The following is a 19921-nucleotide window of genomic DNA, read 5'->3' as shown; positions in this document are numbered from 1 at the left end:
TTGGCGCCGGCGTCCGTTTTTCGGAAAAATTTTTTTTGACGCCGGCGAATTTTTTGCCGCGAATTTTCGCGGGCGATTCGCGAATTTATTCGCTGGCGGCGAAACGCGCAAATTCGCCGCGAATTCGCGCCTGGCGAATAAATTCGCCCATCACTAGAACTAAGCCCTAAAAATGAATATGGCTAAAAAATGCCATATTTTATAAATTGAATTTATTGCACCAGCTTAAAATTTCAGATTCTCAATAGCAGCAATGATCCAAGACTTCAAACTTGTCACAGGGGGTCACCATCTTGGAAAGTGTCTGCGACACTCACATGCTCAGTGGGCTCTGAGCAGCTGTTGAGAAGCTAAGCTTAGGGGTTGTCGCAAATTATTAAGAAGAAGCTGAGGTTGGCCTATAATATAAGCTGATGCTACAGTGCAGAGTTTTCAATTCTGATGCTAGTTGCACTGGTTTCTGTGGTGCCATGTAGTAATCCCTAAGCTCAGTAAGTGACAGCAGCAGAGAGCATGTGCAGTGAATCAGCAGAAAAGAAGAATTCCTATTTGAATTTTAGAATTTTTTACAAACAATATGGATATATTCATATGCTGCATAATTTTAACATTAGATACTATTCGTGGTTTGAAAAATATTGCTATAGAGTTATTCTCCTACCTACTGCAAAACAGGGGTCTTGTAGTGCTAAATGCATTATTATATTCAGAAATTGCTGTAATGAGTCAAGGAAATTAACACCCACACTATGGTTTAATAACACATACTACTTTACTAAATGGCTACTTTTTTATGCATGTCTTGTTCCCCAACTATTTTTACATTTTACAACCATCAACCAATCACCACCACCTCATAAACAGGCTAACTCCACCTGTACCTGTACAATTTCTGGATAGGGTACAGTGTCTGTTGTGTATTAAATGCCTATTGTGTTGGGTGTGAAGATGCCCTTCCCAGGGTCTTTTGTTTACTGTAAACAGATAGGCAGCCACGAGTCTGTTGTCCACTGTTTACAAAAAAACTGAAAACCCAGCACAGGGCCTGTTGATTTATAAATGAATGCTTTATGGCCCTAAACACCTACTTTTTGCTGTATTCATTCCAGAAAACATAATATTTTTTTTTTATCATACTACTGGTCTTTACTTTTCTTCTTAATAAATTAAATATGGAGGTAAAGAATGGAGCAGAGTGGAAGATAAATTCCTTCTGTAATGTTGGGAGATAGGAAAGAGAACTCTCACAAAAACCCGTAAATCAACAATAAGTTCTATATCCATTTATGGACTAAAAGAATAATTTGTGTGGGTAGTAGAGAGAGGGAGTCACGCTATGGAAAACTAGGCTTGACCTATGGTAGCCATATGTTCAGTTTTGCTATTAGGGCATTATTACTATATTAGAAAACTCCTAGGTATAATAGTTTCATATTTGTTCATCTCTTATATAGTTAATATTTACTTATAGTACTCCAAATTATTAACCTGCGCTACTCTTTTAATTTTTGATGGAGGCAAATCTAATTAACCAAAAGTTTTTTTTTCTTTTTTCCTCCTTTTCAGTTGTTTATTACCTATCGTAACTAGCTTTCTATTTATGTGGTAGAGGTAATTTTGTCCTATTTGCTGTTCAGTCAGGGAGGCTGTTCAATTAGGAATTTCTGCATTAAGAAATTAAGTGATAAAATTGTGTCAAAGACTAAAATGTGTCACTTGAAGTTGGCAAATAAACACTAAATAGCATGAGTTTCAGATGTTCTGATTTTCACTGAAGAGCAACTGAAGTTTCCAGGTGGGATGCTTTATCAAAGCAGATATACCCAATTAAACTTTCTGTGGAAATAGATCTCTTGCAGCCTATATCATTAATAGTCTAGTCATCCTGTATTCATTCAGCTTGCTAACTTTAAAGCTGTGCCAGTGAAGTTCAGTTAGAATTTGTCCTGGCCAAGTCTCATGAAAATATAATTGGTTTCTGTGAGCATTAATTTGGCATCAAATGAACAAGTGACTTGGCGAATACAACTGATTCATAAAATATTCCATTTTTATTTTATGTCATTATTTGTAAACTGGAATGGAAAAATGCTGAAAAATACAGATAATACTAATTTATCTGTGAAAATGTATGCCCTATATTGTATACTGATTTATATAGATTTTAAACGTGCCCTACCTTTAATGTTATGTCATAAAGTGCTAATGAACGATATGTCTGCATTTAGGAATGCAATAATAAGATTGATGACATCATCCCTCTATCACATAGCACCAGGGAATTTATACGGAGAAGATTATAGAAACACATTTGCACATTTTTAATTATACAGCTTAAACTTCAGGACTTCTTCATGTGCAGGAAAGACAAATCTTCAAAGCTCTGGTAAACTTTCGGTGAACCTGAAATACTGAAATTATCATCAGCCCTCAGGATCTGAATGCAAAAACTTTGCTTCCTGTGAATCAAAGAGAATTTATGATGTGTAGTCTATGGTGAAGTTTAAGACAAAACATAAAATATTTAATGTGATAAATAATTTTGCATTGACTGGTGTTAGTTTCACTTCAAAGATCATTACCCAATGCAATCATCTTTACATCTAGACTATTTGTAGTCAGGCTCATAGCAACTCAAGTGAGAAGGCTACCAAAACATCATTTAAATAGAGTTTAAAAACCAATTAAGAATATTTACAGCGCAAATGTCAATTTTCAGACTTGCTTTTCACAATGAAAACTATCTAAAAATAAGCCATACTGCATGTTTCAAACAGATTGGCATTTGGCAGACGTTTTTTTTTCTGAGCAAAGAATGTTAAATAGATTAAGCTGTAACTGTCATATTGAAAACTGAAGTAACTGGGGACAGAATGCACAGCAGATATGAAATGCAAGCTACAAGGAATAGCTAAGAAATAGCAGAAAACGATAAGGGTAATGGTTTGCAAAGTTCAGGTTTTAATGTTGCATTGGCTCAGCATGAGAAACCACTCTTTGTACCATGTAAATGATGTTTCATGTTGATTCATGTTTATGTTAAGTCATAACACACAACTGAGGTTTGCTCCATCTGAAAGTCCAACCCTTTAAATGTGCCATTTTGCTGAGATTAATTGCAGAAGAATTCCCTCTACTTTGTTATAGTCAGCTTAATGCATAATTCTTCAAATATTTTATTCACAAAGGGCCATTTCCCTGTTAAAACACTAAACATGTAGGTGTTAAAGCCCAGTCACACAATGTCCTGGAACAAGAGGTGGAGGGTCATTCCTCAGATGCAACAAGCTAACAAAATACGTGCTGTGTAAAACAGAGGGAATTTTTTTTTTAAAAAGAGGATCCTACTGTCACTTAGTGTCTGTCATAGAGAGAGTGTATATGCCAAAAGACTGAGCAAAAGCAATGTATGCAATGGACATTTACAGTGCAGGGAACAATGCAAACATGGGCACAACCTGCCCCGCACATAAGAGAATTGCTACAGGTCTCTGTAGCCCTTTGTTTTCCCCATGAATAGGACTGTATTCAGCAGTACTGTATTCATGGAGGGGAGTGTCCCAGACATAAAAAGTTGTATAATAAAAGTCCTTTCAGATATAAAACCTGCATTATTTAAAAAGAATAACATCCATACCTGTTACTAAATTCATTAACTCATAAAATTCATTTAAAAATCTCAGCTGTCAATCATATTTTGTTTTTCCTGCCTCAAGTACAGCAATCACTTTCAGTTCTGTACATCCTTGATGTCACTCTGAACATCCTCCTCCTCACTCATTGTCTACAGTTGCATAGCCTTTGAATGAGAATCAGGTCCTCCTTTTTGATCCATACAATTCAATTGGGGATGATGCAAAGTTTGCCTTGATAACTTCTTCCAAAAAACGCACCTGCCTATATGATCTTATTATATCTTAAGAGCTGTTATTTGCTATTTGGTAGCCCCTATCTGGACTGGCAGCCTACACGAGGCTCTGTGTATGCCACCTAAACTTGCCTTTAAGCCAGGTATTCAAAAAATAAGCGCCTACTTTGTGGCCATTGGGAACAATAACCAAGGGGTTGGTTAACAGAATTTGGTTTGCGAGCCACTGGTTGGGGATCAGTGCACTGAGCTAATAGGACTATTATTGCTATGAGCACATAGACATTCAAACACAGCAAATAGAACAGAAGCTTTCAGATAATTATAATAAGTTAGGAATAAAATATAGTTAAAAATGTAAAAACACAAGTACAACAATCAAAGGGCTTAACACAGTAGAATCACTTACCTTGTAAGCAATTAACAGGGAAGAACGCTATACAATTTTTAACAATCCTAAGTAATACTTTGAGAGCTAAGAATGTTAAATTTGATGTGCTGTCTGTGCAAAGGTACATTTTTCCTTGGCTACAATGAATGGAGTGTTGCTGGTTTTTACTTACAGTAATTGCTTTACATACAACAGCAGCATTTAGGCAGGTGGATATTCACAGATAGTACATAACCTACTGTTTTTATTTACACAGTACTTTGGCAAGCGCCACAAAAGGTTTTGTTTTCACTTGCATTATAGATGAGTAAACCAGCAATGACTGACTTCACTAAAGACATTATTTCAACTCATACATTTAACTCACATGCTCAATGGGCTCTTCTAGTTAGTTCATTTTGCTGGATAAGTAGTCTTTCATTATTGACATGGTTTCGCCCTGTTATTATGGAAGAAGCAAAACATTTGTTGTATTTTCTATATAAACAGCAAGCTAGAAAAACACAAACATTCTAGGAATGTTGAAACTAGTCTTAGACTAGATAGATAGAAAGATTCTATTCTTTGTGTACTTCGACTAGGGAATAGTCCAAATTCCATTCGAATTTGAAAAAAAATGTGAAAATTTGAATATGAAAATTTATCATGTACTGTCTCTTTAAAAATTCGACTTCGACCATTTGCCATCTAAAACCTGCCGAATTGCTGTTTTAGCCTATGGGGGACCTCCTAGAACCTATTTGGAGTCAATTGGGAAAACGTTGAATCTAATTCGATCGAATGCGCTATTCCTTTGATTCGTACAATTCGAATTCACCAAATACAGACCTATTTGATTGAAAACTGACCTATTCGACCAAAAAAAACTTTGACTTAATTTCGGTTGGTCTTTTTGAATTTGAATTTTGAAGTTTTTTCAATTCGAAATTCTACCCTTGATAAATATGCCCCTTTAAATGGTTTTTAGCAAAGTTAAGATACTGTTCGGAGACTAAATTTACAGAAAGACTCCTTATTCAGAAAACCAAGCTTTCTGTATAACAGATCATACATATACCAGTAGTTTCATTGATGAAAATACATATCCCACTGTCTTCTATAGAAGCTTGCCAGGTTTTTGTTGCCAAATATTTGTATACAAATCTGATATTTTTTCATTGATAAATCTTGGAAATTAGAGTTATAAAAATTTGAAATAAAAAAAAATTATTAATCAAAAATGTAAAATATATTTGCCCCATAGTGTTAGCCAGTGTAAAAAAAACTATTTTGCTTCATTTCACAGCTTTTGTGGTCAGTTCAAAAATGATGTTCAAACTGATGTTGATTAGCTAACTTTTTACTCCTAGTGATGCGCAAATCTGGGCATAAATTGAAATCAGTGGCTTTTTTTTTCATTGGCAACTTTTTCAGAACAAAATACATTGGAGTCTATGGGCATATTTCACAATAACAAACAGTTCCCCTGAAAACTTTTTGCAGTTTCTCAAAAAATCTACAATATATCCAAGTTGGTTGTAAAACTATTTAAGTCTGTTTACAGTAACACAGTGTTTTAGTATTACTGTATGTTCCAGAAACTTATATCCAGGCTGGAGAGCCAAACCAATCAGATGCCTTGTCCCGTGTGCATGCTAATGTGCATTCTAATGTGCATGCCTGGTTATACATATGGAAAGCTTATACTTTATCCCTGCTACTGGTCTTCTACATTGACAAGTCTCTTTATTATGTCCAGTTATCTGACAAACCTTAGAACCTGAGAATTCCATACCTATACAACAATTAAATTGACTCTGTTGCTGTGAAAAGTTAGCACAACCATGTAGATCAGGGCTTTCAGACTTTTTCGTTTAAAGGACCCCTTAAATTCCTGGCACAATAGAGGAATACTATATACACGGCCACTACACCTGCTCATGCAGCAATGTGGATTATGCAATAACATGCACTAAATGCCCAACAAGTGGCATTTACATTGGAGAAACTGGACAAAGCCTCAGAAAAAGAACCAATCACCATCGGTTCACAATAAACAATAAAAAATTGGACACACCAGTAGGTGAACATTTTAATAGCCCCAACCACAGTCTGGGAGACTTTCAAATTTCTGTCATCAGAGGCAATTTCAAAACAGAAAATGAACGCAAAGTGTGGGAATACAAACTTATGCAAACCTTCAGGAGTCTGGAGACAGGACTAAATTTAGGCCATGGATTCATGGCAAATTACCAAGACTAGCAACAAACACATTCATTTTTTTCTGTGGAGACAACAAACTACTACGGGAATCTGTTATCTACTTCACACTGTAGGTCTAATTTGTGCCTAGTCTGGACTACTTTGCATAACCCACCTCTCTATAAATCTGTCCCTGCTTGTAAGTGTTGTTTCTCCTTTTGTCCCTCACAGTCTTCTTTGTAAACAAAATGCTGTATTTTAGTCCCAACAGAGCTTCATTGTAATCAGCTTTGAAGAAGGAACTGCAATGTTCTGAAAGCTTGCTGTGATTATCATCTTAGTTAGCCAATAAAGGTATCACCTTTACACCACTTTTGTTATGCTTCATATCAAAAGCTCTTCCCTATAACTTTCTCAAGGGGCTAACACGGTGCAAAAAACTTTACTTAGGACCCCTTAAAGTACAACATTCAACCAGGGCCCTCCTTAACTTATAACAAAGTCTCAAACATAATATGTTTTGCTCCAATTGTGTCAGGATCTGCTAGTAATGGAACTCTGGTCTCTCTGATTGTCTGGTCCTACATTACCTCAGTGAGCAACTGGAGGCTTTTAGCACTTATGCTCGCTAGTATACATAACTGGCTTCTAACGTTCCCTACCACTCAGTGCCCTCCTCCTGACTCGTTAACAACATCTGCCACTGATCAAGCAATCAGGGGACTTTATAAGCCTTCTCACTGAAGCTCCCAGTTGCTTGATCATTGAAGCCCACAAGCCTGATCCAGACCATTACTTCTTGTTCCTGTTTGTCCCTCTTCCTGGTTCTGAACTCTTAGTCCTTGCCTTGTTCCAGTGCCCTTCTTCCTAGTCTTTTCAACCTCGAAAGGACCTGTTATCCTCTGTCTTAAACCTGCCCATAGCTTAACCTGTATATTGGAATTCCCTTGTTTGCTGCCTGTCCAGATCTTTGGTCTGTTTAACAGACTCTGCTTGCTGGCCACCTGCCTCTGACCATTGGCCTGGTAAAAAGACTTGTGTATTTGTTACCTTGCATTCGATCTGCTACCTTTTCTCTGCTTTTACAATAAACCCTGAAGTGACAGGGAGAAAGTTGAAGACAATGAACAAAAATGGGGTTAAAAAATCAAAACAAAAAATTATCTATTTCTTTCACATCTATATTGTTGATATCACAGTTTTGCCAACATGACTCTAGATAGAAGACTACATCCTCCAGTTTTCCCCTTTGATGTACTTCCTCCTCTAGTCACAACCTAAAAGGAACAACAACAACCCCCTGTAACTGAAGTTTAAGGGAAGAACCTACTTATAGGTAACTTTGAAGAGCTACACGATGCTGATGATTGTTTGCAGGCATCAGGTGTTATTTTAATGCACCACAGTGGAAAGAATAAAATAATGTTTTTCTCCACTTCACAAAGAGTATGGACTCAGCCAACTCAACTACAATAGTATAGAAAATTCACATGCTGATTTGATTCAGTCATCTACTAGAGGGTTTCCAAAAATTAAAAGGATAGAACAGTGTGACCTGTATTTTCATATTTTATTTCTGTATTATTTTTTAATGAGTGTTTTACGACTTCAAAAAAAAAAGATGGCTTTTTTGGAAGAAAAACTGTTTAGACAGAGGAATAATGGTTTGCATTGCGCACATTTTTGCGTTCATGAATGTTATTACATTCCCCCTGTCGGCCTAACATTAATATTATCAACTCTAGCCCTGAGCAAGCAGAGCAAAAACAGACTATTTAATTACATTGTGCAGTGTCTATAATCCTGCTCATATTGAATTTAGAAACAGAGCAATAGTGTGCAGCATAATTGCCAGAAGTTTCAATGAGTTGAATTTGCCATAATACCTCACAGCTATATCTGAAATTTATCAGAGAAGCAGCATTTCTATACATGTTTGCTAGTAAATACAGAATGTTCTCTCTTGAAAATGTGTTGAATTCCTTGTCTCAAGAAATATCAAAATAATTTTTTTTACCAGCAGTACCTATCATGTCTAGTTCAATCTGTAATTTCCTTATTTAACATGCACCATCACCCTGTGCACTTCAGGTAATTACACTGTAGAATTGCTGAGATCAGATGACCTCTTATTAAAATCTACTTTGTAGCATTTCTTCACTCATCAATCACTACTGTGGATGCCACCCACTGAGACAGTACCTTTCTGCATATAAAATAACCACTTAGTTCAATTAAATCTAAATTGTTGGCTTTGTGGATAACAAAAAATACAAGACATAGATCATTTTTCAGAAATACAACATCCATAATTAAGGAACATATTGTAACTCTTTTGACACTTCATTGGTTCAATGACTGTGAAACTTCTCAGGCACCAAAAATCACATTGTACAATCTGTGTGAGAATAACACTTATTTTGTATGAAAGACTTTCTGTTCAAAGCAAAAAATAAAGTCTGATTTGTATTTATGCTTCTACATGTTTTGATTTCGAATCCCGTTGCATGAATGCTTTCTTGATTTCCAGACTGCTTGTTCCATTTATTTATGGAAATAAATTGAGGTATATAATCCAAATTATTCAAGTTACATATTTGTGACTCATTTGCTCAATTGGGTTTTTATTATCTAGCTTTAGAACATGTGTAAAAAAACAGAATATTGCAAATTCAAAAGTAGTGATGGGTGAATTTATTGTCCAGGCATGAATTTGCGGTTAATTACCACATTTCACCACATGCGATTTGCAAAACTGCTGTGAAAATTCACCGGCACAAAAAATTTGCTTCAACATAAAAAGCGCTCATGTAAAAATTGTCATGTGTCAGAATAATTTTGAAGCCCATTTACTTTAATAAATTTGGACAAACAACTGTAAAAATTGTCGCGTGTCAAATTGCGTTTCACAAAGTTTCGCTAATTTTACAGCGAAGCGAAACACGACAGATTGGCCCATCACTATTCAAAAGGGTTCAAAAACTTTCAAGCACCACTGTAATTTGTAAGGGTTATAGTTCATAGAAGTTGGAATATTTTTTAATATATTGTATGTGGTTTAACTGGGACCTATTGAACCACTGACTATATGGACACCAGACATTTTTAATTTATACCTCACCATTAATATTGGGAGAAAACCTCTTTCATTCTCATACCTGGGCATTTATAAATATTCATACACTTTATAAAGGCACCTCTGTTCCATATTAATGAACCCCCCCAAATGGATTATTATAGATGTCTCTATCAGCTTCAGATTCTGGGTAGGATTTTTTGTGTGCGACACTTTTCTGATAGCTGCTTCTGCATATCCAAAAGGTAAATGCCACCACTGGGTTCACAAAAACAAATATCCTTTTTAATGTTTCACTTTTCACTTTTTCACCCAAATTAAGGAAGATAAAGATAGACAAATAATCAAAAACATTCATTGGTGACAATTGGCAATACCACAACTGCATACACATTTACACATACACATATTAGGATAACAGATGGTTAGGAAATTATATTATTTAATAATAATCTCTGCAACATCAGGTGACACTTATGACATGTATACATATTGGTATACAGTCCATTACAAAATATAGAATAACATAGGAGACAATTGGTTGCGGTCATACTATAGTGAATATGTATCCAGTTTTGCCCCACTTTTTCAAATTCCCCCCAGAATGGTTTCATGATATAGGGCAACTTGAAATCAGGCAATATTGTGTTACAACTTTCTTTAGTCAACAAACAACCTGCCTTAATGATATCCATCTTATCTTTGTGCATACATTGCTTACTACTAGAGGTATTCTGGTAATTCAGTTCAGCCATGTCACTCCATGCACTGGCTTCCACTGACTTTCAGAATAAAATTCAAACTATTGCCCCTGACATTGAAAGCAGTTCACGCATCTTCTCCATCCTACATCCCTGAACTCATCTTCAGATATTCACCATACCACTTGTTACACACATCTCCTGACCTGCTCAACTGTTCTCTCATTAACTCATAACATACTCACATTCAATACTTTGCTGGGAAATTCCCGGACTTTCAACAAACTCTTTAAATGATCTCCTAAAATACATTTAAAGCTTACCGTGAACAAGCTTAGCATATCTTCTGTATACACTATTTACTGCAAAATACCACTTCTCTCACTTTGCAGAATGATAGTTAAAGTGATGGTTCACCATCAAGTTAACTTTTAGTATGTTATGAAATGACCAATTCCAAGCAACTTTTCAAATGGTCTTCGTTATTTATTTTTTATAGTTTTAGAATTATTTGCCTTTATCTTCTGACTATTTTCTAGCTTTCAAAAAGGGGGCCACTGACCCCATCTAAATGCTCTGTGTCATGAACGTCACCCTATATCCAGAACCAGTGCTAGGTTCCCTGGTCTCGGCTCTTGCTTCTGCCTTTAACAGCCGCCTTTCACCTCGGGAGGAGCCCTCTGCTAATTGGATGCCGCCAGGTCTTACTAAGAGAGGAGCAAAGCTACAGGTTCTGGACAAGCAAAGGGGTACGATCGTCTCACCAAGGATATTGGATGGAAGAACACAACTTGGAAGACAGGCCAGCTAAAACAGCGTGGAACAGGCAGACCTGCCAGCACAAGCAGAGTTAGAATAGTCAGACAGGCTGGCAGACAGGATTGGAGAACGTAGAATAATCAGACAGGCAGGGTTCAGCTTGGAGAGATCAGAATAAACAGCCAGGCAAGGGTCAGGATACAGATTTCAGAATAGTCAGGCAAAGCAAGGGTCAATACACAGAAGATCAATAGGAATCACAAAGGAATAGTACCAGGAACAATCAAATTGAACCTAACAATGGGCAATGTGTTATTGCTACTTTTTTACTACTCTTCTTTTTATTCAGTTCCTCTCCTATTCATAGTCCAGTCTCTTATTCAAATCAGTGCATGGTTGCTAGGGAAATTTGGACTTAAAATCCACAAATAGTAAAAAATGAAAACCAATTGCAAATTGTCTAAGAATTTCATTCTCTCTATTAAGACATAGATAGAGATAACAAAGGGAATCTGTTTGGTTTGTTTGGCACCTGAGACAGTTTTCACTTGTAAAATGGTTCAACCTATGTAAACAGTAAGGGGTACCATTTGTGCAATTAAGATATTTTACTTGTGTGAGTTTATCTCTACTACATATAAGCCCCTGTCTAAAGGGAAATCCCTTTGTCACTATAAAGGATGCTAAATTGAAGACCAACACCCAACAGCAGCTGTTTAAAAAACAGAGAGAAAGGCTTCTATAGTAGTAATGACTAAAAGTTTTCACCAATTTTAGGTCAGGTGTATTCACCAGTCCTCCAGTCCCCCGGGATCTGTATTAAACAGTTGATTTTTAAATTGGAATTCTCTCGCAAAACACTTCATCTTTTTTGCTTCTTTTGCTCCAGGGCTTGCAATAAATCTATGAACTACTGCTCCATCTTGTATATGTTTGTCCACGTGTATTTCAGATAACTTTTTAGCAGTTCTATTAAGGTATATACTTATATTCTCTGCTTGTAGCTTGCTTGTAGCAAGGTACTGGGTATTATTTTATATTAGGATTGGATCATTATAACTAAGGTTCCAGGTCAGAGTCATCTCATAGTGCCATTTTGAATGAACATTTTGTAGGTTATAATAAGCCCAGTACCACCATTAAGAAGAAACAAGCTTGTTTCTTGACTGGTTCCCAGAAGGCATGATGACATTGGGGTTATATGCTGCCATTGGGGTTTTAGTAAATTGGGTGTGTGGCCAAATGGGCATATATGGCCCCACAATATCCTACAGCAAAACTGCTAACCAGGACCCGCAGTATTTACAATGTAAGACATTGGGGCAGATTTACCAAAGGGCAAAATGGCCGTCACTAGCGAAAATTCATCAGAAATTCCATCCACAGGGACTTCGCCAATTTACTGACAAATGTAAGGGACAATTCGCTAGCCAAAGCGACCATTGCTTGTGCAGTTTTGCTCCCTATCGGCAGGCAAATTTTCACTCAGGCAAACAATTGTTACTCTGCAGATTTACTAGCGAACGTGTGAATGTTCACACTGATGAATTAACACTAGTGAAACTTCACCAGTAGTGATACTGAAGTGGTGTGAAGTGTGGCGAACCCTTCGCAGGCGAAAATTCATCCTTTTGTGAATTTGCCCCATTGCCCTTTTACATAAATGCAGGAGGTACAGGTGTTTGATGAACAGCTTCTTCCAGATCATATATTACTATCCAGTACTTTAGATATACTGATGAGAAGAACTACATATAATACTGTAGCTCAAGACATTTCAAACATTCCAAATCCTAAGGACTTTTTCTTGTTAATGTTTTATAAGGGTAAATATCTCATGGCTACAGTTAAGATCTCTGTATGTAGCTGCTAAATGATAAAGACATATCATTGGCTAAAATGAAAAGTAACATTTTTTCTTAAAACAATAATGTAATTTAAGTCAGGAGATGGACCCCAGCTAAAATGTTAGTGTGGATTCTCGAAAAAGTTTGCCGCTTGCAATTTTTCCACAAAACTCTACTTCTAAAAAAGTTGCCAAAAAAGCTGGCATTGTCTTTAAAAGTTATAACTATTAGAAACTTTTGTTTTAACCTATTCAAATTGACCTGAGCTTAAGTGTACTAGTAGACCAATGTATATAATATTGCAGGATTTTCTGTAATTTCTTTTATTTTTCGGTGAGGGAAACAAGCTTGTTTCACTCATCACTACACTATACCTCTCAAACAAATCTTGCTTGACAAATATGCATATTTTTAGAGAACTCAATTTTGTGTAGGATGTACAAATTATTTTATTCACTAGTTGAGGTCTATGAATAATTTTCATGGCTTAGAAGGTGACCTTTGTAGTAGGGCCAGTGGCATACAAACCTGCATTTACACTTTGACCTGTAACTAGCCATAATATTAGTCAATGTATTTTAGACTCTACATGGATCCAAATATGTAACAACAGGATGAGTAAAGAATTAAAGACAGAGACTGAATCTAAATAAAAATAATCATATGGCGTCTTCTTAAATTGGGATGCTGGGCGACAATTTGTAACTAATAAATCTTATAGGCTGGTGTTCAGCTTAGTTAAATGCGCTATGGTTCTATACAGTCCAGTGTGGTCTCCATCAGAAATGAATATGATTCTACCCTGAATAAGCTCTTATATTAATCTTACATTAATTATATATTTTTTTTGCTTCTTAATTTAAACACCTATGAAATAAACTCAAATGAAATTGAGTAGTAGGCAGAGACCTGTATTACCATTTCTCATCTTATTCCGCCAGGACTACTGCAACTTGCTTACTGCTTGCTAATTGGGCCCCCTAAGTCCCACCTCTCCCCATTTAGAGTGCAAGCTCTATGTGGCACTTAGTACTTAATGTAACTTAGTATCTTTTTATGTATTATTGTTCTATTAATTTATTGTCCTAAGTACAGTGCTGTGTATATAAGTAGTGCTAGATAGATAAATAAAAACATACATACATACTTCAGTATGCCCATGAATCCTCATTCACTCATCTAAGGCTCTCCGTTATTGAATTCTTTATTATGGCTCCTCATTGAGAAAATACATACAAATTCGTTCTCATGACTTTTAAAGCTCTTCAATCTTGCTCTTCTATCTCTTTTCTTATGTCTCTTTGCATTCCTGGCAGCCTACTCTGTTTTTCTCACAGCTAATACCCATTAACATCTATACGCTTCCACCGTTTTATTCCACCTTCTCTTACTGCTCCTTCTCTTTGGAATTGCATGACTGGATTCCTCTGGACTAAACCCAAAGAATACATCTTGAAGCATTCAACCACTGGAAACTGCAACATGTATTGTTGTCCTGTACACAGTATTTTAATGTTTTGATGAATAATATTGTGTAGCATCACATAAATAGGGATAAAAATTTAAGGCAAAATTTGTAGTTTTGTCAGTAATTTCTTTTTCATGAATCCAAGCTACTATTTCGGTCACGTGGTCTGTTTCAACAAAGATGCCTGTCATTATTGCATCAAAATCAATGAATCTGATAAATCTGAGTATGGTATTGCAAGTAACCTTGTCAAGCGGTGGATAGTGCATGTTTTTAAACAGCGGGTAAAGACATTCCCTTGATTCCAAACTCTGCTATTTCTATATCAAGCAACCACTATGTCAGCACACCAATGGTTGCCATATATAGCAATTACAGTTGTTCTATGCTTAATATAGCAAAGTCAATGGTTACAGTTTAAGGGGGTACAGAGCCTAAGGGGTATATTTATCAAAAAGTGAAGTTAGAGATCGCCGCACTCCTCTAGAGTGAAATTCCGCCACTCTCCATCCCTTACTATAGGATTTTTAAAAGAGTATTTATCAAAAGTGAAAGTTCATCCTTTGATAAATACACCTTTCAATGAATGGAGTGTGGCCAAATTTCACTCTAGAGGACTGTGGTGATCTCTAACTTCACTTTTTGATAAATATACCCCCTAGAGTATGGTAAAAGGTGCAATTTACTTGTAGGGGCAGATTTATCAAAGGCCGATATGAATTTTCGAATTAAAAAACTGCAAATTAATTTTTGGGTACTTCGACCATCAAATAGGCCAAATTTCGACTTCGAATTGGAAAACCTTCAAATATTCGACCACTCGAAAATCGAAGTACTGTCTCTTTAAAAAACTTCGACACTTCACCACCTAAAACCTGGCGAATTGCTGTTTAGCCTATGGGGGACCTCCTATCTGAGGCTTTTGTTTTGAGAAGTCCGTTTTTTCGTACGTCAATCGAATACGACCTTTTTCAAATACTTTGACTATCGAAGTACTCAAATTCGATAGTTGATTTTCGAAGTTTTTTTTACTTTGAAATTCGATCCTTGATAAATATGCCCCCGAATCCTGGATGAAGCAAGGTTTCTACTGCAGGACCTGCTCTGGCTGCCCCTAGAGGTCCACAAATGCATTCAGCAAAGCAAATGCTGCTGCTTAAGGCACAGAATGTGGGAACTTTATTTGCCTCCTTTATTGTGTGTGTGTTATACAAAAGACACTTGTTAATATATGTATTTATACAGTATATGCAGACTTGCTTGATTTTGCTATATTATGGAAGTAAAGTGTACTCTGGTTTACTGGTCAGTTATACTTTTATTCAGCTACAGTACCTGCTATGTGTGCAAAACCAATGAAGTTTTATTATTTCCAACAACCACTATGAACATTTGTTTCTGTATGTTACAGTTATAATATAAAGGAGTTTCATCCATTAAAACAGATGCCAATTTGCTACCAGGTTTAATTAAAGTAATTTATATAAAAGACATTAAAAATAATTGCAAGAATCTTTGGGGTGCTTTTTATTTTCACAGCCTATGTTTAGACGTACAGATACTACAAAAGTTGCATGCTTGTACAAAGTGTACATTTTAATTGTTTTGTAATTAATCACTGTCAATCATATGTATAGTGTTAGCATTTTCTGGATAGCAACCCAAGAATGTAAAAAGAATGGGTCTAAAATTTATAATATAAGAGAATCATATTGAAAAGGTTTGAAAACTAGTGATGGGCGAATTTATCGTCAGGCGTGAATTTGCGAAGAATTTGTGCGATTCGCCGCCAGCAAATAAATTCGCCTGCGTCAAAAATGGCCACCGGTGTCAAAAAAATGTTTCGAGAATTTTTCGCCGTTTCGCGATTTTCGCACAAAATTCGCTAATTATCCGGTGAAGCAAAATGGCGCAAATTCACCCATCACTATTGAAAACAAATTAACCATGTATTTCTACAATTCTAAGGGAGGATGGCATTAAATTCCAGACTTTATTCCATTACTTTAGTGTATCGCCTTGTTTCTATCTGTCTGTCTATCTATCTATTCCACCGCACATGTTTTTTGCATTAGCTAAGTTTATTACATTCCATTTTTAAAAAAAATATGCCAAACTTTGAACAAACTGACATTGAGATACTTTGCAAAGCTTTCTTTTAATGTAACATTTAAGAGAAACAAAATAAGAGTAAGTTTATTTATTTTATGCAATAAAATGTCACCTTTTGGGAAAACAATAGCTATACTCCATCATTTTCATGTTCCTCAGATGTGCAATTCACTTTTCAGAAAATAAACGATTGGACTCCTGGGTGTAAAAAAAAGAAGAAGCAAAGATGCCAATAACACATGCCAATAACATCTAAAGCTTTGATACAATTTGGCAGCACTTTTAGTATTACTTTTTTTTGTATTCACACACATGCATTGCATTATTTAAAGGGTGTTTTGCTCTTTAAAAGTTATTTTACTAAATAAAAAATAAAAATAAATAAAAGGTTATTTACTTGAAATATAGAACACAGAAAAGTCCAGTCGGTGGGTCTCCATCTGTTGCTGTAAAACTGTCTAACTCCTGGAATCCCCTGACAGCAGAAGACTGAGGTTGTATCTACCATTACAAGAAACCCACATAACATTATTTACAGAAAAATGTATAATATTCTTCAAGTGAAATATTTTCTTATGGGTTGGCATTAATCCACAACTACACATTTAAAAAGAAAGCTGATATTTTTCATGTACATTATGTTGATTAACATTGATGGGGCACGAATAGACAGGAACAAATTAAAGCTGAAATTTAATTACAAGTCTATCTAGTACTAATTGGAACCTTAGAAAATGTTCACCCTTCTAATCCATTAATCAGCTTTTCTGACTACCATCAAATTAATAAATGTAATTAAAAAACCATATATTTAAATGAGTAGTTCTGCATATTAGACAAGCTTTTTGCTTGCTTGAAATATATCTGCTGTTCCATCTTTACTGTGGAAGGAACAAACTGAATATGTAAGATACACATCTTCAGAAGAAATGCAACCATATTTCTAAGACATTATTGATTTATATTATTGAAGGGAAACAACAAAATAGAATGTTTCTACAGTATCATTTTTACTGTATAGATTTTAATGATACCTATGTTAGGCTTGTGAATTGCATAGGACTGGTTAAATACATGCAAAATAAAAACGTTAAAACTAAGAAACTAATAGCTTGAGGGCTCATACACGCACACAAGCATGCACAACTCACATATGCACAAGTGTGAATTCTTGTAAAAAGCCGAAGGTAATTCAAGAAATATTTAAACAACAAAGCAAGCTGGTCACATTTCTTATTCTGTTGGGGTTTCAGAATTCTTTGCTGCAGGTGTCATAACATCTATTAGTAATTCAAATTGTATTATCTCATGACCCCTTCCGACACTCCCACACAATTACACATTTCTAACATCTGCCAAACCATTACCATTTTCTTCTTAACAGAAACCTACTGACATTTTTATGAATTAATAAAACAAGACCATTGACCATATCCCCAACTTTGCAGTTAACGTAGATGGAATTCTTTGGGACCCATACCCATAGGTTTAGAGGTTGCTGGGTATTTTTTTACTGTATCTATACTGCATTTTAGTATTCATTATGCCCTTTCTGTTTCAGATTATAGAAAATTATAGTATCAATGCAGTAAGAGGTCCAACCCTTTACAGGCTTTAAGTTGTCAAGTTCTAGTCTGAGTTTCTACTTCTGATGTGGAAACCTTCCATTAAAAGCTAAACAGTGTCTACAAGAGATAGTACTGACATTTGAAAAAGTAGATTACAATGTACAGTAACTGTCGCAACTACAGTTTTACTTGGAAGCCAGAAAGCATTTCAATTATAGCAGTTGTATGGTGCTATATAACTTTAGAAATTAGCCAGTGTGTGGGCTTGTTTATACAGTTCGGTCTTAAATAGCAGAAACTAGGCATTTCTATGTTTGGAATAAGTCATTTTTATTTTTTGAAAGACAATTTATATACTGTAATAAAAAATGTAAGTAATTGAGTACATTCCCCCTTAAAATAAGTACAGATGCAGCCACTTTGGTTTGTCTGTTTGACACAGAATAACTAAACACAGATATCCCATTTATCTCATTTAACACAGAAAACTGTGTCACAACAACCCATCTAATTAAAGCATTCACCATTGTGAACAATGGAGCTTTGGTATGCTAATGAAAAGGTTAAATGCATTAAATGAGTTAAGATGACTTAAGATAACACAGTTTCTTCAATTACCCCTGAGTCATGACGCATTTAACTCACAAATCCAAGTGGCTTCATCTGTATCTGGAGAGTACACTCTAAGTTCGGAATTTCTGTTATAAACTTCCACTAGAAATGTGGATGAAAGAGTTAAATGTCTGAACTTACTCTTTTACTCTCATCTTACATTTTGTAAGGCTTTCACACTGAAGTGTTTGCTGCTAAACAGCGACTTTCAAAACTACAAATTATTTAAACATCATTATGTCCAATATGATTCATACTGTATTTACATCTATAGAGAATATTTGCCTTTTGATTGGCAAATCTGGAATCAGTGTCTGTGCATTATCTGCCTATGTATTTATAGATCAAGGTAATAGTGCAGCTCATTTTGCTAAACTAATCAATAAAACTTTATTTTTCAATCAGCTTTTGGATCAAAGTTTTTAAAGTGCATATTAAGTATTCACATCCCTTTCATTATTTGTGCCATGTTTCACAGTTATGTAATCCACTGGCAGCCAGCCAGCATGCTAAGCAGAAGTCTATTCATCTGTAGTGCTAATTTAAGGAAAAAAAGACAACATAGCTCAAAGAAGAAGATGATTCTATAACAAAAAGAGGGAAACACAGTAGAATTTCATAGTTCATTAGGGCATGCAGAGAAAGTCAAATACATTTTGACACATTCATGTACAAAGTAAAAACTACAATTTAAAAGCAATCATGTTAGAATGTATAAAAGTCCAAAAGTCATTGCAGATCTCAAAAGAATCTTCTTTCCTTCTACTGAATAAATCAGCAGTTGCAGACCTTGGTGGTTAAAGATAAATGGTAAGGGGAAAAAATGCAAGGTTAACACAATTTAGGTTAGACAGGACATTTACTTGATTAGTTCAAAAAAACGGCAGCTACAAAATAAATAAACAAATTTGGTTTGCTTGCTGGGAGTGCTTTAATAGATATCCTGAAAATGTGAAAATCTATCCGACTAAATTATTGTTACTTAAAAGTCTTTTAAATAACACTAGACATTGCTTAGATATTTATTTTTTCAAATAACTGTCTGATATGAAAAATAATTTCTACATATGCAAATAAAAGACTGCTAAAAGTTTGAAGGAGGTGTTAAATCGAATTAATGCAAGCAGAGGTGCAGAGAATTTCAAGTTTTGTTAAAGGGGAGGGGCATTTGAGGCAAAAGGATCGTAATCTGTCAAGATTAATAGACATCTGAGGTAGCTAGAGAGTAATGATCTGAATAGTATCCCACAATGAGCTTCTACTTCAGTGGTCCCCAACCAGTAGCTCGTGAGCAACATGTTGCTCTCCAACCCCTTGGATGTTGCTCCCAGTGGCCTC

At 35.5% G+C, this 19921-nt stretch overlaps 1 long non-coding RNA gene across 2 annotated transcripts in view; it reads right to left on the bottom strand.

Annotated features, from left to right (window-relative positions):
* Window positions 1–2042: 2042 nt before the first annotated feature.
* LOC108716870 overlaps window positions 2043–19921 on the bottom strand; it is a 103727-nt gene continuing 85848 nt past the window's right edge. For both annotated transcript variants that reach the window (XR_005961282.1, XR_001935783.2), the window contains exons 2-5: window positions 16801–16904; window positions 16516–16601; window positions 4627–4698; window positions 2043–2459 (exon numbers count right to left, since the gene is read on the bottom strand). This is a non-coding gene — a long non-coding RNA (uncharacterized LOC108716870). The remainder of the gene's footprint in view (window positions 2460–4626; window positions 4699–16515; window positions 16602–16800; window positions 16905–19921) is intronic.

Source organism: Xenopus laevis, chromosome 5L (genome assembly GCF_017654675.1).
Source record: "Xenopus laevis strain J_2021 chromosome 5L, Xenopus_laevis_v10.1, whole genome shotgun sequence".
Taxonomy (NCBI): Eukaryota; Metazoa; Chordata; class Amphibia; order Anura; family Pipidae; genus Xenopus; species Xenopus laevis.
Note: the sequence above shows the minus strand (reverse complement) of the source record. Positions and strands in the feature narration are given on the sequence as shown.